Below are 26666 nucleotides of genomic sequence, written 5' to 3'. Positions count from 1 at the left end.
TTTTTTTTTTTTTTTTAAAGATTTTATTTATTTATTCGACAGAGATAGAGACAGCCAGCGAGAGAGGGAACACAAGCAGGGGGAGTGGGAGAGGAAGAAGCAGGCTCATAGCAGAGGAGCCTGATGTGGGGCTCGATCCCATAACGCCGGGATCACACCCTGAGCCGAAGGCAGACGCTTAACCGCTGTGCCACCCAGGCGCCTATGGAACTATTTCTGCACCTTCTTAACCCAGGAGTTGGGCCATGACCCAGTCGAAGCCCACCACAGCCTTCCATGCCTGGCACAGGGCTGGGCATGGCCCAAGCCAGAGCAATGAGACTGTTCTTGGGACTTACCACAGAGCTAGCAGAGAAGAAGTGTCGCCAGGGACCACCTTTGCGAGAACCCCTCTGACACAATATGTGGGGAAAGCAGATTTGAGTAATGGAAAGAGATGACGATGTTGTTTGGGAATCTGGATCTAGCCATGCCTGAAGCCACCTCTGGACTTCTCAATTACATGAACCCCCCCAAAAAAATCCATTTGGGTTTAATTCCATTTCTAGCAATTGCAACCAAATAGGTATTGACGAACCCAGCTTCTGGCTCTAGTCTCAGGTTTAGGTTCTGCCTGCAATGCCTCTCCCCCTGTCCCCAGTCTTCCCCATCTTTCAAGACTGTTTCACACCACCTCTACAAGGAAGCCATCCCTGATTCTCCACACTCCCAGCTCACCTGCCCCTACCTAGAATGCTTCCCCTAGGATCCCAGCCTCTCCAGATAGTCACCTCATCCAGGTGCCTTCCTGAAGCCTTCTTGACCTTCCCTGTCCTTTCAGCCTCAGGGATGAGCTGCCTGTCTGCCCTCCGGTCACTTACATCTACTGGAACATGACCTTCCACCGATCTGGAAGAGCCAGATGCTAAGCTGCAGGAGTCAACAGCTGCCGCCCTTGAGAGCAGGGAAAGAAAAGCATTATTGGTCCCTCGCCAAGGGCTGCTGCGCGCTGTCCTTGACAGGGACCCAAAAGCCGGCTCAGAGCTTCTCACCCTGAGGTCTTCTCTGCAAGGCCAAGGTCATCCCCAACAGAGGAGCACTCAGATCATCTGTCATCTCCCCCCAGATACAGAGAATCAGGAAGGGTCCTTGGAGATCCCGGTGCCCTAATCCTTCCATATCTCTGCTTGAGTATCTACTTGAATACCTCCAGAGACAGGAAGCTCACCACTTCTCTAGCAAATGATTCTCTTGCTGACCAGTGGGTCCAAGTCTGCCCTCTAAACCTATTTCACTCCAGCCCTCTGGGAAAGCTGGCAGAGCACCTCTCCACCTGGCCTTGACCCTCCACTTTCCAGGGCTGGTCCCAGCCTCAACACTCACTGACTATGCCCTAGGGCAGTCTCTCGGGTCCCCCACCACTGACGCCCCACCCACATTTCCACAGGCCCCTCCCTTTACTCCAAGTATCTCTAGCTGTTTCCGGAGGGGTCTCTGACATCGGGTCCTGTGCCCCCTCGCCGCGCCCCTCTCGGCCCCACACGCTCTGGGGGGGCCGCCCCTACAGAGAACACGGGCGGCCCCTACAGCAATTCCCGCAGAAGGAAGATTTGGCCGCTAGGAGGAAGACGTGAGGAACGCGTGGGGTGGCGGGGGGGTGCCGCCCTGTTTCCAGATCAGAACGTCAGACTTCACGAGGCCAGTTGCTTCTTGGGGAGGCTAGGCGAGGCCTCTGTTCGGCCCCAAACCACCCAGCTTCCAGAAGCTGCCCCCAGACCTGGTGTGTAGAGCCCGGCTCTCCTCCCCAGCCAGGCACGCCCGGCAAGCTGTGTGGGTACACAGCCCCGCCCTGCTTGGGATTTTCCAGGGGCCAAGAGGCCCAGGCCGGCAGGGCCTGCAGGGGGCAGTGTGGTCAGGGGCGCCCCATCCCATCGTTCCGCGAATGTTTATTATTCCTACAGACGCCACTTCTGAGTTCCCACCATGTGTCGTTCCAGCCGTGCAACTCTGGGCAAACCAGTGCTTGTCTCTCAGTCTTTTTCCTGTCTGTAAAATGTGCCCAATTCTAGTCTCTGCCTTAAAAGAGTGTTGGAAGAAATGAATGTAATGACGAAGTCCTCAAGGAACGTTAGCTACTGTTGTCGCACTATTTCTAGCCTGACAACCACACAGCTAGAAATTGTTCCCATTTCACAGAGGAGAAGCCCGAGGCTCAGGGAGGTTCTCTGCCCTGCTCTCCGCCACGCCACTGTGTCCAAGCCTAGGGGCTCCACAGTCACTCCCAGCAGCACACCAGGGGTCAGGGGCTCCGAGGCAACTCAGGCCTGGTCCCTGGTCCAGTGGAGGAAGACAGACACACAGACAGTAGCACTTCCACGGAGCAAGAGCTGTGATGGGGACCTAGGGAGCTGGGGGAACACACGGAGGGTCCTAACCTAGACAGGGGAGACCTGGGGAAACTCATGAGAGGTGACATCTTAGCTAGGCCCTGAGGGATGAGGGCTATATGTGGAAGCAGCCCCCCGGTTCTTCAGAAAGCAGCTGGAACAGTGGTAAAAACACGGGTTCAAAGCCTGGCTCCGGGCACGCCTGGGTGGCTCAGTCGGTTAAGCATCTGCCTTCAGCTCAGGTCATGATCCCAGGGTCCTGGAATCAAGTCCTGCATCCAGCTCCTTGCTCAGCGGGGAGCCTGCTTCTCCCTCTGCCTGCCACTCCCCCTGCTTGTGCTCTCAGACTCTGTCAAATAAATAAATCTTTAAAAAAACAAAAAACAAAAACCAAAGCCTGGCGCTGTCCCTCAGCTGTGTGAGGAGGAAGTTCACCTCCCTGAGCCTGGGTCTCCTTATCTGAATAAAAGGGGACTTTGTACAGCAAGGTCGTGTTGGTAAAGATGCTTGGCACCTGGTAGGAATTTAGAGTTCACAAAGTCCTCTCTCGTCACGGTCTCCAAACTCTCACCGAGTGCCTCCTGCCTGCCCAGACCTGGATGCGAGTTCATCATCATCCCATTCTGCAGACAGAGGTGTTCGGGCCCCAACGGCGGAGGGACTTGCCTAAGGTGACACAGGTTCACAGCCAACTCTGCATTCACTGAGCGCTTACTAAGTGCTCATCATCCCAGCGCACCCTCCAAACCTCTCTGAGCGGAGAGCGTTGTTTCCATTTCACAGATGAAGGAATGAAGATCCAGCATGGGGACCTGCGCAAGATGGTCAGGGGGCGCCCTCAACAAGGTGCCGTGACAAAGGCTGACCTCAACCTTCTCCGGCACTGCGTGAGCTCCTCTGCCCCTAGGCCCCACATGTGGCCCCGGGCATCTCTAGAAGTCGTCACAAGCACCCCGCTTCCACAAGGGTCTTTTAAGTTGACTATGTGATAGCCAGGTCCTATTTTTCAGAGGAACCGAGTTTATTAGAGGGGGTTGAGTTAGCTGCTGATGGAACAGTGGCGGACATAGATTGTTTCTTCACCTGTAAAATAGAAATGAGAATAATCTTTACTGATGTCCCCTGCCTCAGAGAGCGGAAACCACCCTGGTTTCCCTGCAGGACCCACCCCCTGCCGCTCGCAGCTCAGGAGGCTTGGAGGGGACCAAGCCCACACCCCCGGCTCCAGGCGCAGAGCCCAGTTGGGCTGGCCAGTCCCCCAGCTGCAGCATTTGGACCGGAGTCCCAAGACGCTTGGTGTGTCCACTGGGAAGGGAAAGCTCTTTCAATGACGCCAGTGACAGGAGAGGACAGAAGCAAAGGCTGCCCCAGAGTGAGGGCAACGCAGGAGAGCAGAGCCAAGAACCAGACCCCGTGTCCTGACCCGCCGTCTGATTGTCTGCACGCAGCCTTGTTCCGGCTAAAGCAACCCCCTACGATATTTAATTACGGAAACCACTAAATGTCCCCCTTTTCTTAAGTCCCCCTTCGAATCAGGTTTCTGATCCTTGCAACAGCAGAAACTTGACAAATAAAATAACCCGGAGTGGAGCTAAAATATCACATTTGCCATGAAAAAATACAAGAAAGCATTAACGTTTTAATGGTAGTAATTAAACAAACAGGAAAACAATCAAATTAAATAAGAGAGTTTTCTTTATCTAGAAGGCAGTACTTAAGGAGAGAATTATTTATTTAGAGAAGAATAAGGGGGGAAAAATGGAGACTTCTGAAATTCTAAGGCAAGCAGCTGGGCACTCAGAGGGAGACTCCATCATGGACTGAGCGCTAACTGGGCGCTGGGTGCTTCTGCAGCTGTGGTCCTTTCCATCGTCAAAAACCCAGCCTAGCTGGTGGTTTTATACCCACTTTCACCCATGAAGACACGGATGCTCAGAGGAAACAGACACTTAGCCAGGGACATATAACATTTGCATCAGGCTCCATCTCACCCCAAGTCTGAGGCTATTTGCTCATCAAATAGTTCATTCAGCAGTCACTATTAAGCACCTGTGGAATACCAGACCCTAGGAAAGCTCTGTGATCACAGTCTCTGTTGGTCACCATATGAACATTAGAGAAGGTAGCCGGAAGTGGAAATCCATCGTGAAAATCAGGGCCAGCACCAATGGGGATGAGGCCCCAGAAGCTGTCTCCCTCCCCACCCACTTCTGGATCACCAAACACAAGGTGACAATTCAGGACCGTCTGACTGTAAAGCCAGCATGTGCCCCATAAGACAAGCACACCCTTGGCCCTAAGACCAGCCCATCCTCTGTCTCCAGGACCAGCACACCCCCTGTGCTTGGAACTCGCTTACCCTCTGCTCTTGAGAAAAGCACTAATAGTCTGGCCTCATAACCCTTCGACTCGTCCTTCTACAAATAAGAAATCTCTTACAGATAATTCTACCACCTCTACCCCCATATGCTTTGTAAATCTTTTTTAAAGTTCCATCTACAGGGGGGCCTGGGTGGCTCAGTTGGTTAAGTGACTGCCTTCATCTCAGGTCATGATGGAAGACTCCAGGAACTCAGAGGCACACAGGGTCAAGCTGGACCTAGGTTAGCCAGGACAGAGGATGGGACTGCCATCGGATGAGCACCTACTGTGTGCCCCCAGGCCCCTGGCAGGGAAGTAGTGCTGGCCTCCATAGCACAGAGGAGAAAACAGCCTCCCAGAGAGGGAGGAGCATAGAGTGGCCCAGGGCAGAACAAGACTTGAACCCAGACCCCTCTGTTCCCAGAGGCTGTCCTGCTCTCATCTCGCCATCCTTGCCAGCACATTGAGAAAGAGTACTGGGCAGGAGCAGAACTGAGTTCCAAAACAGTTCTTTATTGCTGCAAAAAGAAGCTAAAAGCCCCCCTCCCTGGGAGCCGCGGAGTAGGGCTGCAGGGGCTCCAAGGAACACAGTCCCTCACATTCTGCCCCGACATCTTCAGAATATATCGCAGTGCTCTGGGAACGTGTCTCCTCCGGTCCATAAATAATTGAGAACCCGAGAGTCCTGTGGCATTTCTGCTGAAATCATCGCTCACCCACACTCTCTGTGCTTCCTGCAGAGGCCAAAGAATATTCTTGCTGATTTTTTTTAAAATGCAGCCTTTTACTGAAATCAGTTTTTGAATTTCGCCTCCACTGAGCCCCTACTCAGTGCCATGCCCTGTCTTGGGCACTGCAGACGCAGAGATGACCTGGACCTGGGCTCTCAAGGAGCTCAGATCCTGTTGAGAAGGGAGAGACTGGACAGACCACTGGAATTGCCCCGATGTAAAGTATTCTCCAGAATTAGCAAGAGTGGGGAGCAGGGACAAGTGGAAGGGTGGTAGGTAAGTGCAGACCAGACTGGCAGGTCTGTGCTTTGCAGGGGGAACAGGAGGAGTGGAGGCTGCGCCCAGTGGGAAGCCGCCCTGGGGAGAAGGATGTTCTTAGACAGGAGCGGGGCTAAGTGGGGAGCCAACCTAATGGCGGAAGGCTCTGCCAGAGCCATGGGATTCCTCTGTCGCCCTCAAGACTCCAGTCAGGCTATAACACTCACACAATGACACGTGTGATGAGATTTTGTTGTTGTTGAGAAGGGGAGGGTGTCGAGGTCTGCACACCAGTGGCCAGCCTGAGGTGACACACACAGATGTGGAAGCCGAGTGTCATGTGGAGGACAGCCAAGGGTGCACGGAAATCACGGAAGGTGTGAACTGGCCCAGGCTCTGAAACTGGGGAGCTTGGCCAAGTTCCCCAACATTTTCCAGAAGCCGGTGGCCCCAAGAGACGCCTGGCAGCATAGCATTGAATGATGGGAGAGACCCCAGAGAAAGGAGTGGCTTATTCTAGGTGGGCTGAGGGGGTCTACAAGAGGGATGACCCCAGAGGTGGAGCTGGGAGGATGAGTGGGAGTTTGCCATGCAGAAAAGAGGGCAGCTTTTCAGACAGAAGAACCAGAGGGTGGGGACCTCTGTTGTCTTGGCTTCCCCGCCTCTGTCAAGCACTTCTTTGGTAACTGTCCCCTGATGTTCCCCTGGGAAATCCCCACTCTGGGTCCCTGTGGTTTAAGTGGAGCTAATGCCACTCTCCTAGATGCGGGAATGGGCTTAGGATCTAGGCCTGGCCAATCAGTACACTCCAGCTCCCACAGCCATTGGTTTCATGATGGCCACGTGACCCCCATCAGTCAATGAGAGTCAGCCCTGGGACCTTTGCTGGAATAGCTAGAAAAGAGCCTCTTCTTTTCTCCTAAAGCTACTACTATTGCTCACCATGAGGGGAGCGCCTGGACGAGAATGGAGTAAATCAGAGGAAAGCGTTTTCTAAACAGCATGGTTTGAGCACCTCTGCATGCCTGGAGCTCCCTCCAGCACTGGGTATTCGATTATATGTGCGCACCACTTCCCTTTTCTTGTTTGAAAGTAGTCGAGATGGTTTATCACACTGGGGACCTCCAAGGTTGTGACTGTGGGTGCAAAGGCCTAGCGGTGGAAGATGTCCAGAGAGTCTAGATGCTTATCGTGAGCAGAATGTGGCAGGAAATGCAGTTGTGTGGGCAGCTGTGGCCACCTCACAAAGAGCCGGACGTGAGCCAGGCCGGGCTGGGGGTGCCAGGAAAGGACTTCAAGCAGGGAAATGATAGAGTCAGATCTATGTTTGTGGACTCACTCTGCTTATTCAAATGTGTTTAAAACCTAGAAAGAATTCACCAAGCAGCACGTGAGCCAGACATCTTTTTTCCCCAGTTTTCCGGCACAAAGGTGCTGTTCAAGCTACTGAGATCCCCAAGAGGACTCTTGCAGGAAAGGGAGCTGGCTGACTGTCTGGGAGGAGACTGGCTGCTGGCTTGCCCATTCAAAATGCCAACTAGTTCTCGTCTCCGCGCTGTCAGTCTCTCTGATCCCGTAGAGGGGGAAGGAGAACTATTTGTGTATTGCTGCCCCCGGAAATCCACCTCAGGACACACAAAAGTCTTTTGTCCTTGCCGCTGCCTGGGCTGATGGAACAAGGGACTATTAAAGCTTACAGACAAGAGGACCAGATAATGAGTTCTTTGACACGAGAGGTGTGCAAACAGCCAGAATGATTCACACATCATAATAGAGTTGGTGGTAGATGGCATTATTGGCCCCAATTCATCACCTCTCCCCGTATCAAGCCCTTTGTCATGTGACATTAGAGTCACTCTCATTAAAAGAACAGAGTATGCTTCCCATTTTCCTGACTTTGGGCTCAGCCATATGACCTGCTTTGGCCAACAGGAGGCGAGAAGAAGTGACAATCAGCCTGTTTCAGGCACAGGCCTTAAGAGACCTAGGTGTTCCATACAGCTTGTGGCACTTCTGCCATCACTGTGAGAACACGCTCCAGTGAGACCACGGTTGGCGGATAATTCCCCAGGTCTCTGCACAGCTTCTGAAAGACACCAGGACTAGCTGTGCCATTTGCAGGTCCCACTGCAAAATGAAAATGCAGGCTCTCTTATCCAAAAATTATAAATACTTTCAAGATGGTTGTAGCAGAGCATTCAACCAAGTGGGGTTCCCTTCTTTGTGCAGGACCACGTGCAATCTAGCAGGTCCCACACCTAGGAAGCCAGCTCTGGCAGAAGCAGGGATAGCATTTGTTTTAAGCTGGGGTGAGCAAACTATGGTTCTTAGGTCAAATCTGGTCTATCACTTGTTTTTGTATGGCCCTAGAGTAAGAATGTTTTTACATTTTTAAATGGTTGAAAAGGGGGCATCTGAGTGGCATTGTTAGTTAAGCGTCCGACTCTGGGTTTAGGCTCCAATGGTGATCTTGGGGTCGTGAGATCGAGCCCCACATCAGGCTCCGCGCTCAGCACAGAGTCTGCTTAAGATTCTCTTCTCCCCCTCTCCTCCTGCCCTTCCCCCCTGCTCACTCACTCTGTATCTCTCTCTCTCTCTCAAATAAATAAATAAATCTTGAAAAGATTTTTAAATGGTTGAGAAAATCAAAAGAATGCTATTTTGTGATGTGTGAAAATTACACGAAATTGAAATTTCAGCATTCCTAAAGTTTATGAAACACAGCCCTGCTTATGCACTTACATCTTGTCTGAGCTGCTGTCACACCACAACAGTAGCATTGAGTCACTGCAGCAACACTGTGTGGTCCACAAAGCCCACAACATTCACTTCCTGACTTGTTACAGAAAGAGTTTGCCAACCCCGTTCCCGAATAGACAGAAGGGTCACCTAGTCAATCCTCCCCCAGATCGGCTGAATGCCAATTAAACCACAGATCTCTGGGATGCCTGCTCTCTGCTGTATGCAGCCCCCCCCCCCAAGATTGTGTTGTTACATGAATGCAGCAGTCACAAACCATTCGGGCTTTGATCGAAGTTAAGGTTTCTCCAAGAACGATATATGGGGTGATTTCAGATGTACGTGGTGGGGACTTACATGGCAGCGAAGTGCATCATAAGAAAGCCTGGCTGCTTTCCCCCTTCTCTGTAAGTCCTTACTTCATCAAGGAGGCAACTTGGTGCTGGTAAGTCTCTAAGGTTTTCCACTCTGCTGGCCACTCTTCGTAGCAGAGATGGGGCACACTTGGGATTCAGGAATTCTGTCGGGTAACGGCATCCCTCCAGAAAGGAGAAGAGCGTTGTCTGCATTGTACTTCTTTTGATGATTTATCTTCTACTTCTGTCAAGCAAGACTAGTTTCCCATTTATGTCAATGTTTTTGTCCTTAAATGCAATTGTTGATGCCAAAATCATGGGTTTATTTTAACAAAAATTATAAAGGTGATCTTAGCGAAATAAAAAAGTTTTGAGTAAATCATCATGCAGGTATAAGTCAGTCTGAGGGGAAAACCACAAATGGCTATAGTGGACAAATGGCTGAAGTTTGGGGAGCACCGACACAGCTGATTTCTGGAACCCCTTCCTTCTGTGGTTGCAGAGCGGGAGGCTAAGCCTGTTAAACAGGGGTTCACCCTCCCTGGTTCAGGCTCTCTCGCTCTCTCTGCTGCTCACTGGCTGTTGAACCTTGAACAAATTATTTCACCTCTCTGAGCCTCGATCCCCTCGCTGAAAAATGGAGATGACACCTGCCTACCAGCATGCTTCCTCTGTGGTCCCTACTAACAGAGCCCCAATTTATTCAGGTATCTACTACTCCCCTAGGTAGCCACGAGCTTCATGGAAGCTGATCCCAGCTCCAGAGGTGGCCTAATTGTCCTTCTCCCTTACCAATGAGTTGTCCAGGAGTAGATGATAAACCGGTGCTGGCCACTAAGGCAGGAGAGACTTTTCAGGACATTTTGTGACTTTGAGAGAGAGTCACTAGAAATAATCGCCCCTGTATTTGCCTGAATATTAGTGAGTCCAGATGTGGTTCCTGGAACCACTGTAGCCAGTTGTCCTGATGAAACCAACACTAATAAAAGAGAAATGATAGACGGACAGACCCCAGGCTTGATGATGTTGGCTAGCTGCTGAATCAACCACCCCCATAAGCTAACCCTACCTCCGTAAGTGAAATATGTAGGATTATAAATGTCCTTATTGTTTAAGCCAGTTAGAGATGTGGTTTCTGTCACGTGCAATCAAGAGAATCCTAACTGATACAGACATTGGTATTTTATGTTAAATAGCTACATTAATACATCTGCGAAAAGGTCTACTTGGTTAGTGATTACGCATACAATCCTTTGCACATAAACATCTGCAAGAGACAGTCTCGTTTGCCAGCGAGTGTTCCTTCCCCCATTCTTCCTTGCAAACAAAACCCACGCTTTATGCAGGGTAGCAATGTGCCCAGCTAAAATGCTACCTTTCCCATCCTCCCCTTGCAGGTAGGTGCAACCACATGACTAAGTTCTGGTCAATGATGTGCAACGAGAAGCAAATTGTAAGCATTCCAGGAAGATTGCCTAAAGGGCGTTGACTCAGCCAAAGTACACTCCTTTCCGCCCTTCCTCTCTTCCTCTTGGGCCTCAGTGGAGTTGTTGAGTCCGGATGTGATTCCTGGACACTGTAGCCAGTTGCCTGGGATGAAGCCAACAGTAATATAAGAGAATTGGCGCTCCAGGGGTCTTCTTGGGCCATGTGGTGACCTTGAGGACAGAAGCTTCATGCAGCAGAGCATAAAGATAGAAGGAGCCCGGGTCCTTAATGAATTCCTGGAGCATCCACACCAGCACGGCGCTACTTTCATGCAATAAAGTAAACCCTGTGTGTTGAAGCCTCTGTTACTTTGGGATTTCCATTACACACAGCAACATCCAACCCTAACCGATAGTGTATCTCATTGGAAATTCCTTGTTCTTTATCAAGAGGCTGATGTCTGCAAATATATAAAAGTGTGCCTAGAATAACTTTCAGACACACAAAAGACCTAAGATTTAATATGACCTTTATTGACACTTGGATTCTCAGAAGAAACTTTGAGTTGGTGGGAGAATAAAAACAGATCATTTAAATGATAGCTTAACTCAGAATCTAGTCTGTGCGAAGCACCCAAATAACAATGACTTCTAGATTATTCAGATCAATTAGTCCAACCCTGTGATCTGACATGTGTAGAAATGGAAGTCCAGAGAGGAGAAGTCATGTAGCCACTCAGCAGTATGGGCAAGACTAGAACTCTCATTTCTTCGCTTTTGCCTCAGATCTTTCCCATCTCCTGATCCCTTCTGCAAGGCAGTGAGGACGGGGTCAGGAGGCTCTGGCTGACCACACCCCCTCCAGGAGGCCCCCTGGCAGCGATCCTTTGTCTTAGTCCATCTGGGCAGCTGTAACCAAATACCACAGACTAGGTGGCTTCTAAACAACAAAAATTTATTTCTCACAGTTCTGGAGCCTGCAAGTCCAATTTCAGGGTGCCAGCATGGTCCAGTGAGGGCCCTCTTCTGGGTCACAGTGTTCTGTGTCCTCACATGGCAGAAGAGGAGGAGGGAACTCTCTGGGGTCTCTTCTGTAAGAGCACGAATCCCAATCATGGCAATTCAGCCCTCACTGACCAAACTGCTTCCCAGAGACCCCACCTTCCAATACAACCACCTTGGGGATTGGGATTTCCACCTGTGACTTTAGGGTGGACACACACCTCCAAACCACAGCATCCCTTTCCTGGGCAGGCAGCTCAGTTGAACAATCTCTCAGTTCTCTTCCAAGGTCAGGATTCCCTAACTTGTTCAGGACCAGAATGAAGGGAAAGGATTAGGAGTCCTGTCCTCTTCCATCTGTGTGTCCCCCTGTCTCTGTTCCTGTGATGTCTGCAAGTATAATAATGTATAATAGAAATGAGGACAAAAGTGGGGAAAGGAGATAGTCTGAACCTCTAAACTGTGTTCAAACCTGGAACACAAGTAGGGGGTTTTACAGCCTCCTTCCTTCTTAAGGGTCTTTGTTTGCGGTCCTTTCAGCTGCCCTGTCTCCTCTAGGGAAGGTGGGAGCCATAAGACATCAGGGTAGCTAACACAGCCATGGAAGAGGGTCTAGAGCTGTCTGACCTCGCTGGAAGACCAAAAGGGAAGACTGGAAGTCTCCAGAAGCAGTTTAGATGCTGCCTCCCTGCCAGAGAAGTATCTGTTATTGGAAGAACCTTATCAACATTTTCATAGTGCTGTTATTAAGACAGCCAACTTGCCCTAAGCTGATGAATTTTGAAAGAAGCATAAAAAAATTAAAAAAAAAAACAACCTTGAAGCTGAAAGAGTAATGAATGTTTTAAAAGCTTGGCTCATTTGAAGTTTCTCTCTTGAGCAGATTAACCCATTCACTGATTACAGCTTCCAAAAAAAAAAAAAAAAGATTATTAGCAGATTTCAAGAACCATGTTAGATATTAAAATATCTCTGACCATTTAATCCTTAGAAGAACCCCGAGATGCAGACATTGGTGTCACGTCCGCCACCAGCCACAACCAGGGGAGCTGGCCTGTGAGACTGTAGCAGCTCACACCCTGGTCTCCATGCTGGGCACGGCCACACTCTGATCCTCCACCGAGGTCCACCCTGGGACTCTGCCAGGACAGATGGCCCACTTAGCCTACCCAAGGACAACCTCTCATGCTTGCCTGCCAGCTCTCAAACCTTCCAGCCTGGCCTACAAGGTCAGAAAGCTCTTTGGGGGGCAGGAGAAGGGGACGCTGCTTGGGCCACCTCCTCCATTCTGGTTCTCCTTGGCTCAGAGGAGCAGGCCACTAAGCAAGAAAGTGGAAGGGAAGCTGCTCCTGGTGGCCCTGAGGCTGAACTGGACTCCAGGGAGGAAGCCCACACCGAGAGAGCCAAGTGTGAACTCCACAGAAGATCGGCTGCTAGCAGAGGTCCCAACTTAACAGGAATGAGTTTCCTGTCACTAGAGGTATGCAAGCCGAAGCCAAACCTCCACCTTCCAGGAATGCGGTGTGAGGAATCCCTGCCTTGGGTGGTGCTGGCGCTCAATGGCATGGAAATACTCTTTATTCCAGGAGCTCTTATCACAACTGACATCATGTTAGCATGCACCAAGGCCCCACTCCAGGTGCCCACCCAACCCCAACAGTTCTGCAGGTGGGTATCATTAGTCCCATTTTCCAGATGCTCAAAGAAGGTCAGTGGCTTATCCAGGTTCACACAGCTTGACCCATATCCAGCTGCTCCCACACCTGTGCTTTTGCCACTCCGAATCTTGCCTGAAGTCAATCTGATTTGTGGAAAGCAATCTTCCCAGCAGGGATGAGGACCTCCTCTGCATAAAACCAAAAACCACCATTTACTGAAAGTCTGCTATGTGCCAGGCACTCTTTTATGCACTTTTTTGCAGATACTACCGAATTTAATCCACCCAGAGCAACTTTCCCCTTCCCTGGATGAAGAAACTGACCTGCAAAGGTGAAGTCACTTGCCCAAGGGCACAGTCAGAGGCGGGGCAAGCGCCCTTGATTCTTTGAGGTATTTACTGTCAGCAGGGGGCAGACCCAGCCTCAAGGCATGTGGGAGAAGAGGACAATGAGAAAGAAGAGGGATGTGGTGTCTAGGGCAGCCCTGTGAAAGAGCAGCATGTTCAGCACTGACGGGAACCTGGGGAGGACCCTTCCAGCAAAGGGGCCTGATGGCAGATGAGGGAGGCTGCTCCAAACCCAGGTGGTTTGTATGGATGGCTGTATGGTCTTAGTCAAGTCACTGCCCCTCTCTGAGCTTAGGATAGACCACGGCTTAAAGCAGAGCTCCAAGTCCAGCAGGGATGAGAGGACAGTTGGGGAAACTGAGGCAAGCAGACAGAGTTAGTTAAAGCTATGATTCCATAAGCCCAGACATTGCAGGCCTACCTACCAGTTTCCCAGCTGGGAGTTTTCATTTACTCTCCCCATTCTGGGGAGAGTTGAGAATGGAGATCCCACCACTCAAAAATTATTAGGTTTCCACTATTTGGAGAAAAAGCGGGGGTGGCCCTTGGCAGCTGCCATCCCAGCGTCTTATACTCTCAAATCCCACTCACACCCTTTCCCTCTTCCAATTAGGACCTGCAAGGCACCTGTCTCCAGCCAGCTTCCAGGGAGCTGATCCTATAGGTCTCCTTCATTCATTCATTTATTCACTCAACAAACATTTATTGGGCTCCAGCAATGTCCCATCCCAGAGCTAGGCACTTTCAGGCCCATATCCTTGCTACTCTGGGCTGGGGCCAATGACTCCCCCACCATGGGCCAGGAGAAAGGAAGAAATTCAGCCCTGGTCACATAGCTAAGAAGGAGTAGCGTCCATACCCAGCCTTGGGCCACTGTGTCTGAGATAAACCCACAACTCAGGCCCTGCTGCCTGCACCATGTGTGTGCCTGTCTGAAGGTCCTGGATTTCCCACCGTCCTGGCACCTGTCGCAGTTTAGCAGGTTACCATGGTATCGCTCCCCAGCACCCCGGGCAGCAGGGACCACCATCTGTTTACACGGCTGTCAGAGGAATTGATGTCATGTGAAATTGTCAGCTCAGCAGGATGGGAGGAGGAAGAGTGGGCGGCTCTGAAAGCTTCCAAGCCATCAACACTCATCTCGATCAAAGCCTGAGCAAGTCGCTGCTCCCCTGGGAGGAACGGAGAAGGGGGATTGAGAAAAGAATACCTCCTGAGAGGAAGAAGCAGGTGGCAATAGTAATAGTATTATTTTTCTCATTTTTATCATCATTTACAACTCACAAGCTCATTTCAGCCTCTCGCAGCCTGGAAGGTCAGCATCACCATTAGCTCCATTTTACAGATGTTCCAACCTGCAAAACTGAGGCTCAGAAACATGAAGAGCCTGCTCAAAGTCATAGGCAAACAGGATAGCAGGTCCTGTAGGAAACAGTGCCTGGTCCTCAGGCAAGGAGGCAGGGAGCTGCTTTTGGCCAGGATGGGAGGCGGGTGTGCCCCGGTGGCTCTGCCCAGAAATGCCAGCACAGGGCAATTTGCCTGCTGACCCGACCCGCAGAAAGTGGGAGGGAAAGGACGTGAAGAGCGCTGGGCTGAGAGCCGGGAGCTGCGGGTTCTAAATTGCAGCTCTGATACAAACACTGCTGCAAGAAGGGACAAGCAGCTGGTGTTTGCCACGGCCAAGGCACAACTAGGGGACACTTAAATATCCCTGGAACTATCACTGGAGGATGGAAATCTATTACTTGCCGGCTTAGCATCCATTCCCTTTTTCAGTAAGAGCCTACGGATTCTCCCCCGGGGAGCCAAAACCCCTCTAGCCTTACTCCACCGGGGATTGGAGTCACCCAATGACCAGTCATCCATTGGTCACCCCCAGATGACCTGGATCTAATCCAACCAGTGTACCTCAACTCCCAGCCATGACGATTGGCTCAGGAAAGGGCACGTGACCCAAAAGGAGCCAACGAGTCAGGGAAGAGAATCTCGGGGGATACCTGGGTGGCTCAGTCGGTTAAGTGTCTCAGATCATGGTCCCAGGGTCCTGGGATCGAGCCCCACTGCTTCTCCCTGCTTCTGCCTCTCCCTCTGCCACTCTCTTGTTCTCTTTCTCTCTCACTTCTCAAATTAAAAAATTAAAAAAAAAAAAAAGGACAAAGAATCTCTCCTGCTAGGCTCATAAAAGGAGAAAATACAGGCCAGAACTCGGCCACCATCTTGCACCGTGAGGGCACAGCCTGCCTGAGAGGGGAGCTGGCGTCAGGGAAGGCAAGGCCAGGAAGGGGAGAAAAACACATTTCCCCCTGGATCCAGCCAATCCTGAAGGAGAATCTATTGGACTCACAGCAACCAATACATTTCCCTTTTTGCTGAGGTAATTGAATTTTCTGTCAGTGCCACTTGAAACAGTCCTGGTTGGTTCACCCCAACTCATCTCAGCAAAAGAACCCTATGGGGTTGGGCGGAATCACGGAAGAAGATGCCTGGTTAAAAGCGAAACACACCCCCACACACGAGGGCAAAGTGAATAACAACAGATAGTTGCTGACCTGCCCTCAAAGCAGAGTGGGCGGCTCAACTGCAGCGTTTGGTTCTGCTGGCTGGGTTGTGCAAGTTGGGATCAGAGCAGAACCTCAAGAATAGCGGCCAGGCTGAGGCTGCCACAGCAGCCTCTTCTCTCCATTCTCCCCCCTGCAGTAGCCGGCCTTGCCTCTAAATAAATGTGGACCAACTATTCAGAAAATATTGACTCGAAAGGACCCAGACTGTTAGCCTGCTTAAGTGACCCACTTGTCTCCAGCTAGCCCGTGTACTATAAAACCTCATAACTTTGGACAAGTCCTGCTCCTCTCTGGGCCTCAGTTTCCTTGTCTCTGAAGTGGGGACCCCGTTTGCATTAGCCATGAGGAAAGGGAAGCGGTGAGGGACAAGACTTACTTGACACTCACCGTGGAAGGGGCAGGAGGAGCTTGGAGTCTCATTCCATGCTGTAAGGCCACAGGTCCCCATTTTCAAATAAGCAAATGTTTCCAGTTGGGAAGGTTTTCTCCATTCAAAAATCTGTCTCTCCTTACTTCGTAAAGACACACACTGAAATATTTATGGAGGGGGTGCTACGATGCCTGGGATTTGCTTCAAGATAATCGGAAGGGAGAGAGTATGTGGAGGTATGCATTAAACGGAATTGGCTGGGAGCTGTTGGGACAGGGGTGATGGACACCAGAGGGTTTATTATACTATTTCTCTACTTCTGTATAAGTTTGAAATTTCCATCACAAAATGTTAAAACAGGAAAACAAGACCCCGGTTTGCTATCAGTGTGGGCTGTTCTGACACGTTTCAATGTGCTGCACCCAGAGCCTGGGACGGTCTCGGCCCCGGGGGGTGAAGTGTTCCAGGATAATTGACGGAGATAATCATGTGAGCTTTGCACTTGTGTTTTTTCTCTTCCTGCATCTCAAACCAGGTGGCAACTTCATGCTCCCTGACTTGCAGGAAGGCCGAGGCAGGGCAGGAAGGCCAAGATGCTCAAAGTCTCCAGTGAAGTGCCGGGATTGCTGAGAGCAGTATGGAAATCAGCAGTTGGGCTGGAGCCGGGACTGGGAGCATCTCTGTGGCGACCAGTAGGCACTGTCCACACCCAGTGCCGACAGGACCTCTCCGAGGCTTTGGCGAGGCCTGAGAATGTGCGTCCTTTGCCTTAAAGCAGAGGGCAGGTGACTTCCCTCATGGCTGATGCTGCCCTTCTGGTCTGTCAGGTCTGGACTTGAATTTAAGCCAATTTAAAGAAAAGGAAGAAATATGTACCAGTGGCCACATGACAGGGATGGCAAAATGATGATGTAGGAGGCTCCAAAGAGAGCCTCTTGTGTCCAAAGAGCCACATCCGGGTCCTGGTTTTGCTACTTACAAGCTGTGAGACCCTGGACATGTCATTTCATCTCCTCAGGCCCAGCTGTTCCATTTGTCAGGTGAGGATGACAGAACCAATGTGAAGGATTCTCTGGGAGAGCGAGACGAGGAACTGTACGAGGGACTGTCCTGCACGGCGAGTGGCCCTTCCGCCACTCTCCATCTGACCCACCCACCACCACCCTGCTTTTAGGAAAAAGCTGTTTAAATAGAACCATAATTGATATGCAATCAGCAGAGGCTAATTAAGAATTTCTTTTTGCTCCTTGATTAAATGACATTTTCAAGTCTGGTTTCTTATTTTCTTGGTCGGCTACACAGAGTCCCCCGGCATCTTCTGCACGTGGCGAGGCGGCCCACAGTAAGCCCACAAGCAGGAGTGGGTCGTCTCTAGAGCAGACGACCCAGTACATGATTGTCTGGCCCGCCAGCCCCCACCCTGCATAGAGGGAGAGACTCCCACTGGCAATTCTTGATTTCCTCCAAGCTCGCTCCTCTCCTGGTCTACTCCGACTCAAGGAATGGAACCCCACCCCCTGGACTATCCTTCATTGTCTCCATTCCTCACACGTCCCAGCCCAGGCATCACCGAGGCTGCCGGTTCCGTTCCCCTCCGCCCTCTGCCCACTCCCTCCACTTCCACATGACCTCCCAATTCAGAGCGCCATTCTCTCTTACCCAGAGCTTCTCACTGGTCTCCCTGCTCTCCTTGCCCCCCACTCCTCCTCTCTCCACATGACAGCCTGAGTTTTTCCAAATATAAACCAGAATATTTAAAATATTAATCAAAATCCTCCAATGGCTCTGTACTGGGCTGAGAATAGAAACCCACTCCTTCTTTTGGCATGGCGGCATCATGCGGTCCCAGCACCCACCACGTCTCACCAATGCGGTCCCAGCTCTGCTCACCCAGTTCCAGCCCCTCTGGCCTCCTTCTGTCCCATGAACACACATGCTAAGCTTTTCCTACTTCCAAAGCCTTTGTACCTTCCCACGGCTGCCCCCTTGTCATTCCTCAGGTGTCAGCTCAAATGTCACCTCTGCAGAGAAGCTCTCCCTGACTGCTCCATCTAAAGTCATCCTCTCCCCACCCCCCATAATTCTTTGTTATATAAATGACCCAAAGATGCCCCTGTATATTGGCCCCTAGGTCATTTCTTCACGGCAGGCTGAGACTCATTAGCCCAAAAGCCTGCCAGAGTCAAACTCAAATTTTACAGTAGTCCAGACAGGCAGATTTTTAGTCAGTTAGGGCCTGCCTGCTTTGCACACCCCATGAAACCACATGCGACATTTGCTGGCAGTGGGTGATAGAAGCCTGTGGTTATAAAACCCCAAGCTACTATTGCCCTTCAGAGTTCTGACCCAAAGTCTCCCTTCTGTGCTGCAGTGTGACACCACCTGGACACAGAAGCATCATCTCTGGCCCCCCACACCCCCCACTTCTGGATGCAGCCCCCTCTCCATAGGTCTGTGGGCAGACTCCCACTGTGAGGGACCTCCCCCTTACCCAGCCCTGACACCGCCCAATAAAACATGTGTTACTACCTCTCGTGGTCACATTTTTCCCTTTGATGAGCCCCGTATCCCTTGATCCCCCTATACTCTTACCCACCACTTTGTTGTATTTTCTTCATTATACTTACCATTCTTTAAAAGTACCTGGTAAATTGGTTGCTTGCTTTTTGCCTCTCTTCCTCATTAAAATGTAAAATCTATGTAATCAGTCAATAAGTCCATGGAAAGAATATTTGTCCTCACTAGTAACCAGAGAAATGTAAGCAATGAAATGTTATTTCTTTCACAAAGTTAGTAAAAATTTTAAAATTTGACAATGGTACATGTTCAGGGGGGGGCACACTCATACACTGCCAGTGGGGGTATAAGTTGGCATTTTGGAGGGTAATTCGAAACTTAAAGCACACATAGCCTGTGACTTTAGAAGTTTCACTGTTCAGGATCTGCCCTAGAAATTCATCTCCAGGTCTGCACAAGGAGGGATGGTAAATAAATCAAAAGAGGATTTGCATCTCCAGGAAGATGGAAAACAAGCACTGTTCCCTTGGTGTCATATCGATATGTGAGATAACATACATTATATATAACGTATATATGTATGTGTGTATATGTGTGTGTGTATATCTCACATAGATAACATACATTACATATAACATACATGAAAAGATTCTGAAAGGTGGAGAGAAGAAGGCAGACTGGTGAGAGACCTCAGGACCCAAGGAACAACAGAGTGGTGAGTTCCCAGGTTTTCTTTTAGCCTCATATATCCCAGACTTGGAGCTGAAGAACCCACCAACCAAAAACAAAAAAAGGTCCAATGAAAGCTTGCTTTTTCTAGCCAAAGGATCAGGAAATGGGCAACATAGAAAGAGAACTTTTAGATAATAACCAGTCTGTGCCATAAACACGGTAGTCCTACCCTCCCCCACACCAGCAAAGGCCAAATGGGGAGCCGGTTTAGAAGAAGGTATCCAACCCTCCCCCCCAACAACCCCACTTGATGACAAAGAAGGCCACACAGGGAGCAGATAGGAGCCCCCGGTTTGCCCGCGGTTCAGCAGAGATGTCAGTGGAGACCACATCGGGAGCCAGAAATCCCATGCCCACCTAGCGGTAATGGGAGTTCCCCCCACCTTGGGTATCAAAGGAAGCTGGATGGGGAATCTGAATTTCTACTCCCATCTGACAATAACAAGGCAGCCCCACGTCCCTTGCCAGAGAATCTTCAGAAGAAGTCAGCTAAAATAGAAGGTTTAAATAAGATGTGGAGTCTCATAACATGATACCCGAAATTTCTAGGTTTCAATCAAATTATTTGTCACACCAAAAACCAGGAAGATCTAAAATTGAGAGGAAAGGCATCAGCAGATGCCAACACTAACATGGCATAGACGTTAAAATCATATGGCAAGGATTTTAAAGCAGCTATCCTAAAAATGCTTCAATAAGCAATCATGAACATGCTTGAAGCAAATGAAAAAATAGAAAGTTGAGCAAAGAAAGAGAAAGCCTTAGCAAAGAGATTAAAAGTACAAAAAAAAAAAACCCAATCAAGTGGAAATTTTAGAACTAAAAAACACAATAACTGAAATTTTAAATCTCAGTGAATGGGTTAACAGAATTTAAAATACAGAGGAGTCAGAGAACTTGAAAATAGAATATAAATTACCCAATCTGAACAACAGAGAAAAAATAGATTGAAAAATAATTAATGGAACCTCAGGGACATACAGGACTATACACAAAGATTAAATATTTATATCATCAGTGTCCCAGAAGGTGAAGAAAAAGAGGGCAGGGCTGAAAAAGTCCTAGAAGAAATAACAGCTAAAAACTATGCAAACTTGGCAAGACCCCTACAATTTCAAGAAGCTGACCAAACCCCAAATAAGACACAGGAATGAAATCAGGGATATCACTTTACCTATAGAGGAAAAGCAATTTAAAGACGGTATATTTCTCATCAGAAACCATGAGTTCCAGAAAGAAGCAGCACAACAGTGCTGAAAGAAAAAAACTATCTACATCAAAAATAGTCTATAGGAATGAAAGGGAAATCAAGACATTCTCAGATAAAGAAAAACCAAGGGAAATTGCCTCCAGCAAAACTACCCCAAAAGAATGGCTAAAGTGTGTTCCCTAAACAGATAGGAAATGATAAAAGAAATCTTGAAGTATCAGGAAGGAAGAACGGGGTAAGCAAAAATATGGCTAAATACAATATATTTTCCTTCTCCTGTCAAGTTTTCTAAGTTAAGCAAGAGTGGTGGTAGTAATAACCGACAAAGTGACTTTGCAACCAAGAAAATTACCAGAGATGGAGAAGGCTAGTCTATGATGATAAAAGACTAAGTCCACCGAGAAGACAGCAATTTTAAGTGGGACGCACCAAAAAACACAACTGCAAAGTATATAAAGTGAAACATAATAGAACTGAAGGGAAAAACAATAAATCCACAATTATATTTGGAGACTTTAACATACCTTCTCAATAACTGATGGAACAACTAGACAGAAAAGCAGCAAGGACATTAAAGAGTATCACCACCGACAAGATCTAATCAGCATTTAGAGAACACTCTACTCAGTGACAGCAGGATATGCATTCAAGTGCCCACAAAACATATACCAATGTAGCCCATATTCTGGGCCGTTAAAAAAAAAGCCAACAGATTTTAAATAATTGAAATCATACAGAGTATGCTCTCTGAACATAATGGAGTAAAACTAGAAATCAATAACAGAAAGATAGAAGAAAAATCTCTAAACATTTGGAAACTAAGCAGCACACTTCTAAATAATCCATGGGTCAAAGAGATAGTCTCGAGGGTTACCAAAACAATGCACTGAGGGGCGCCTGGGTGGCTCAGGTGGTTAAACGGCTGCTTTCGGCTCAGGTCATGATCCCCGTGTCCTGGAATTGAGCCCCGCATTGGGGGGTCCCTGCTCGGCGGGGAGTCTGTTTCTCCTTCTCCCTCTGCTGTTCCCCCTGCTTCTGCTCTCTCTCTCTCTGTGTCAAATAAATAAAGAAAATCTTTTTTTAAAAAATGCACTGAGCTGAGTGAAGTTGGAAATAGAATATATCAATTTTGGGGGCACAACGAAGGCAGTGTTAAGAGAGAAATTTATAGCACTAAATGCATACATTAGCAAAGAAGAAAAGTCTTAAATCAATCATCGAAGCTCCTACTTCAAGAACTTAGAAAAAGGAGTGCAAAACAAACCCAAAGCAAGCAAGGAAATAAAAAATAATAATAAGCCTAAGAGCAGGAATCAATGAAATTGAAAACAGTAAAACAATAAATAAAAATCAGTGAAACAAAGAATAGGTTCCTTGGAAAGATCAATAAAATTGACAAACTTCTGGCAAGATTGACAAAGGAAAATGAAAGAAGACACAAATTACTAACAACAGGAATGAAACCAGGGATATCCCAGACTCTGCGCATATCAAAAGGATAATAAGAGAAGACGACAAGGTTACACACCTACATTTGACAACTTAGATAAAATGGATCAACTCCTTAAAAAAACACAAACTCCCCTCAACTCACCAAATATGAAATAGGTCATTTGAATAGCCCTAAAACTACCCTAAGGACATTTAATTCATAATTTTGAAACTTCCAAAAACTGAGCCTCCACACACGGATAGCCACCAAACGTTTAAAGAATAAACATCAATCCTACATAATGTCCTCCAGAAAATAGAAAAAGGGGAAAAGACTCTACAATTTGTTTTACAAAGTCAGTATTACCCTGATACCAACATCAGAGAAAGACAGTACAAAAACAAAAACAAAAAAGTACAGACCAATATCTATTATGAATATAGACACAAAAATTTGAATAAAATATTAGCAAGTAGAATCTGCAATATATGCAAAGAATTAAACACCATGACCACATACTAGTCTAATATTTGAAAAATCAATCAGTGAAACCCACCATATTAATAGACTAAAGAAGAAAAATCACATGATGTACCAATTGATGCAAAAAAAAATAGGTATTTGACAAAATTCAACACCCATTTGTGGCCAAAACTCCCAGAAAAATAGGAATGAGGAGTATCTTCAACTTGATAAAAACATCAACACAAAATTGACAGCTAACAGTATAATTAACGGCAAAAGGCCATTGAATGTTTTCCCCCTAAGATCAGGAAAAAAGCAAGGATGTGTCACCTCATCACTCTTATTCAACATAGTGCTGGAGGTTCCAGCCAGTGCAACAAAGGGGAAAAAAGGAAATAAAAGCCGTACAGAGCAGAAAGGAATAAATAACAGTGCCAGTGTTTGTAGATGATATGATTGCATCTGCAAAAAATTCCAAGTAACCTGCAAAAACAAAACAAACAGAAAAACCTAGACCTAGTACATGAGTTCAGCAAGATCGTAGGACACAAGGGAAACATACACATGCAGAATTTAATTGTATTTTTATATACTAGCGATGCACACCTGGATGATGAAATCGAAAATATAGTATTTAAAAGCACTCAATTAAAAAGAGAGAGAGAAATACTTAGATATAAATCTAACAAAACATGTATGGGATTTGCATGCCGAAAACTGCAAAATACTGATCATAGAAATCAAAGACGATCTAAATAAATGGAAAGACATACTCTCTTCATGGATTGGAAGACTCAGCCTAGTAAAGAGGTCAATTTGTTCCCAAATTAATATATAGATTTAACATGATTACCCTCAAAATCCAAGCAATGCTTTTTGTAAATATTGACAAAATTATCCTAAATTTTATATGGAAGGGCAAAAGAACTAGAAGAGATGATGCGATTTTGAAAAAAAGAAGGAAGTGAGACGAATCAGTCTACCCGATTTCAAGAATTATCATAGAGCTACAGTAATCAAGGCTGTGTGGCATCGGTGGAGGGATAGATACATGGATCTGTGGAGCAGAATAAAGCACCCAGAAGTAGACCCACACAAATCAACCCAGGTGAATTTTGACAAAGGGGCAAACGCAATTCAATGAATTTCAACATGTGGTGCTGAAGCAACTGAGCATCCGTAGGCAACGAAAGAGAGGAGAGATGGAGGGGGGAGGAAGAAAGATCATGGACTTAAATATAAAATGTAAAACTAACACTGTTTGGAAAAAACATAGAAGAAAATCTTCAGAGTCTAGAGCTAACCAAGCGCTCTTAGACTTAATACCAAAGTCCAATCCATAAAAGGGAAATTTGATAAATTGGACCTCATTAAAATTTAAAAAGTTCTTCTCCATGAAAGACCCTGTTACTAGGATGAAAAGACAAGTACAGACTAGGAGTAAATATTGCAAACCATGTATCCAACAATGTACACATGGTATATATACATTCTAGCGTGTGTGTGTGTGTGTGTGTGTGTGTGTGTTCTTAGAACTTCTCAAATTCATTGTGTTAAGTGAAAGAAACCAGACTCAAAAGGTAGCATACCCTATGATTCCACTGATAGGACTGTCTGGAAAAGGCAAAAGCACAATCGTATGGGTAGAAAATGGATCAGTGGTTGCTGGGAGTGGGGTTAACTTAAGGGAATTTTGGGGGGTGATGCAACTGTTTTATATATTGACTGTGGTAGTGATGGTTATGTGATTGTATGCATTTGTCAAAGTTCATCAACCGCACACCTAAAAAGAGAATTTTTATAATCTGTGAATTTAACCTCAGTAAACCTAACCCAAAAAACCTCTCAGAACTTACCGGTAAAAAACAAAACAAAACAAAAAACACTAACTTACCAGTAAAATAATAAACAATACAACTAGAAAATAGACAAAAGACATGAAGAATGGTTTCACCAAAGAGGACATACAGATAGCCAACAAGCACATGAAACAATAAAACAACGTTTGACATTAGCCATCAGGGAAATACGAATGAAACCCGCAACGAGATACCACTAGACACCTATCAGAACGGCTAAACTAAAAGTGGTGACGCTATCAAATGCTGATGAGGACACAGAGAAATTGGATCACTCATTCACTGCTAGCATCAATGTAAGATGGCTCAGCCACTCTGGAAAATAGTTGGGCAATTTCTTTTAATAAATTAAATGTACAACTATCCTATGACTCAACAATCACGCTCCTAGGCATTTGCCCTGCAGAAATGAAAACTTACGCTTGCTTGCACACAAACCTGTACATGAATGTTTATAGCAGCTTTGCTCATAAGAGTCAAAACTTGAAAACAACCCAGATACCCTTCCATAGGTGATGACTGGTTAAACAAACTGTGGTCCACGCAGTCCCTGCAAAACTATCAGCAATAAAAAGGAACCAGCTACACTACCCGTACACTGATGAATCTCCAGAGTATTTTGCAGAGTGCAAAAGGTCAATCCCAAAAGACTTCACCCTGTAAGCTCCCATTCATATCACATCTTTGGAATGAGATATGTTATAAACAGGGAACAGTTTCTTGATTGCCAAGGGTTAAGGTAGAGTGGAGGTGGTAAGGAAGTGGGTATAGCCATAAAAGGACAACGGGAGGGAACTGGTGGTGATAGAATGTTCTGTATCTTGACTCTATCAATGTCAACATCCTGGTTTTAATACTGTACTGTAGGGGCACCTGGGCGGCTCAGTTGTTAAGCGTCTGCCTTCAGCTCAGGTCATGATCCCAGGGTTCTGGGATCGAGCCCCGCACCGAGCCCACATCAAGCTCCCTGCTCAGCGGGAAGACTGCTTCTCACACTCCCCTTGCTTGTGTTCCCTCTCTCACTGTCTCTCTCTGTCAAATAAATGAATAAAATCTTTTAAAAAAATACTGTACTGTAGTTTTGTAAGATTGTTATCACTGGGGGACCTGGGTAAAGGATGCATGATATCTCTCTGTATTGTTTCTTAAAGTGCATGTGAATCTACAATTATCTCAAAATAAATAGTTTAATTTAAAAAATAATGTAATTGTTTGCAGCATTGCTCATATTCAGGGGAAAAACTTGGAAACAGCCTACATGCTCTTAAGTAGGGGAATGGTTGATTATAATGTCAGCTCCTTAAAATGGAATAGTGTGTAGAACCAAAAGAAAAAAAGAAAAAAACTACCTCTGACCTGCCAAGCCATGTTGCAGAACCCTTCATACAAAGTGGTACCATGGATGTTAAAATGCACACACACACAGCGTGGTCCCTGGGTAAGGGCCCGCGGCCTCAATGGTGGTGATATGGCCTCTAAGTGGTCGAAAATTGATTCTTCCAGGCCTAAGAAATCTTGCCCTTCTTGTGTATAAAGCACAGATATACACAGAGTGCATAAGCAAATAAACAATATATCTATAGTATTAAAATACCTCAGGAGGAGTGTGTTTCGGAAAAAATTATCAGAAAGACTCTTTAGCCTCGACCAAAATTTCTCCATTTCTGTACCATTAGCATTTTGGGCTAGATAACTCTTTGCAGGGGGGCAGGGAGGGGGTTGTCCTGTGCAGTGTAGGATTTTCAGCAGCATCTCTGGTCTCTGCCTCTGGATGCCAGCAGCACCAGCTCCCAATTGTGTTACCATCAAAAATGTCTCCAGTCATTGCCAAATGTCCCTGGAAGGCAAACTCACTCCCAGTTGCAAACTGCCAGACAAAGGACTAGAAGTAATACACCAACCCCCCCGCCCCCCGTCATGAGATGGGCTGCACAGTGGGAGTGATGGATCCCTAGTGCTTTCATTTTTGACAAGGAGAATATATTCAGGGCTTACTTGTGTCATTAAAAATTAATTTTTCAAAAATTGCTCTAGCAGGGAAATTCAGTACCCACTAGAATGGGGAAGAGACCTGGCTGGCCCCAGGGGCTAGGATCTAATCCCAGCCCTTTCCCTGTCCCCTGTCTGCTCTCGGACCAGCAGCAAGCCCCCTCCACTGCTCAGTGGGCTTCTGTTTTTCCCCTTCCTCTTGTACCCATATCCCCACACCCACACTCCACCATCGCCTCCATTTTCCACACTTTGCTCCCAAACCTTTGTGCTCAAGCAGCTTTCT

General features: G+C 47.4%; 1 long non-coding RNA gene across 1 annotated transcript; it reads right to left on the bottom strand.

Annotated features, from left to right (window-relative positions):
- Positions 1-10751: 10751 nt before the first annotated feature.
- On the bottom strand, positions 10752-16495 carry LOC121102731. Its single transcript, XR_005834801.1, has 2 exons — positions 16194-16495; positions 10752-13086 (listed from the first exon to the last, which is right to left on the bottom strand). It is a non-coding gene; the product is annotated as an uncharacterized LOC121102731 (long non-coding RNA).
- Between the last annotated feature and the right edge of the window lie 10171 nt (positions 16496-26666).

The sequence above is a fragment of the Ursus maritimus genome, unplaced genomic scaffold (genome assembly GCF_017311325.1).
Source record: "Ursus maritimus isolate PB19 unplaced genomic scaffold, ASM1731132v1 scaffold_15, whole genome shotgun sequence".
In the NCBI taxonomy this organism is placed as follows: Eukaryota; Metazoa; Chordata; class Mammalia; order Carnivora; family Ursidae; genus Ursus; species Ursus maritimus.
This window is presented reverse-complemented; position numbering and strand designations above follow the sequence as displayed.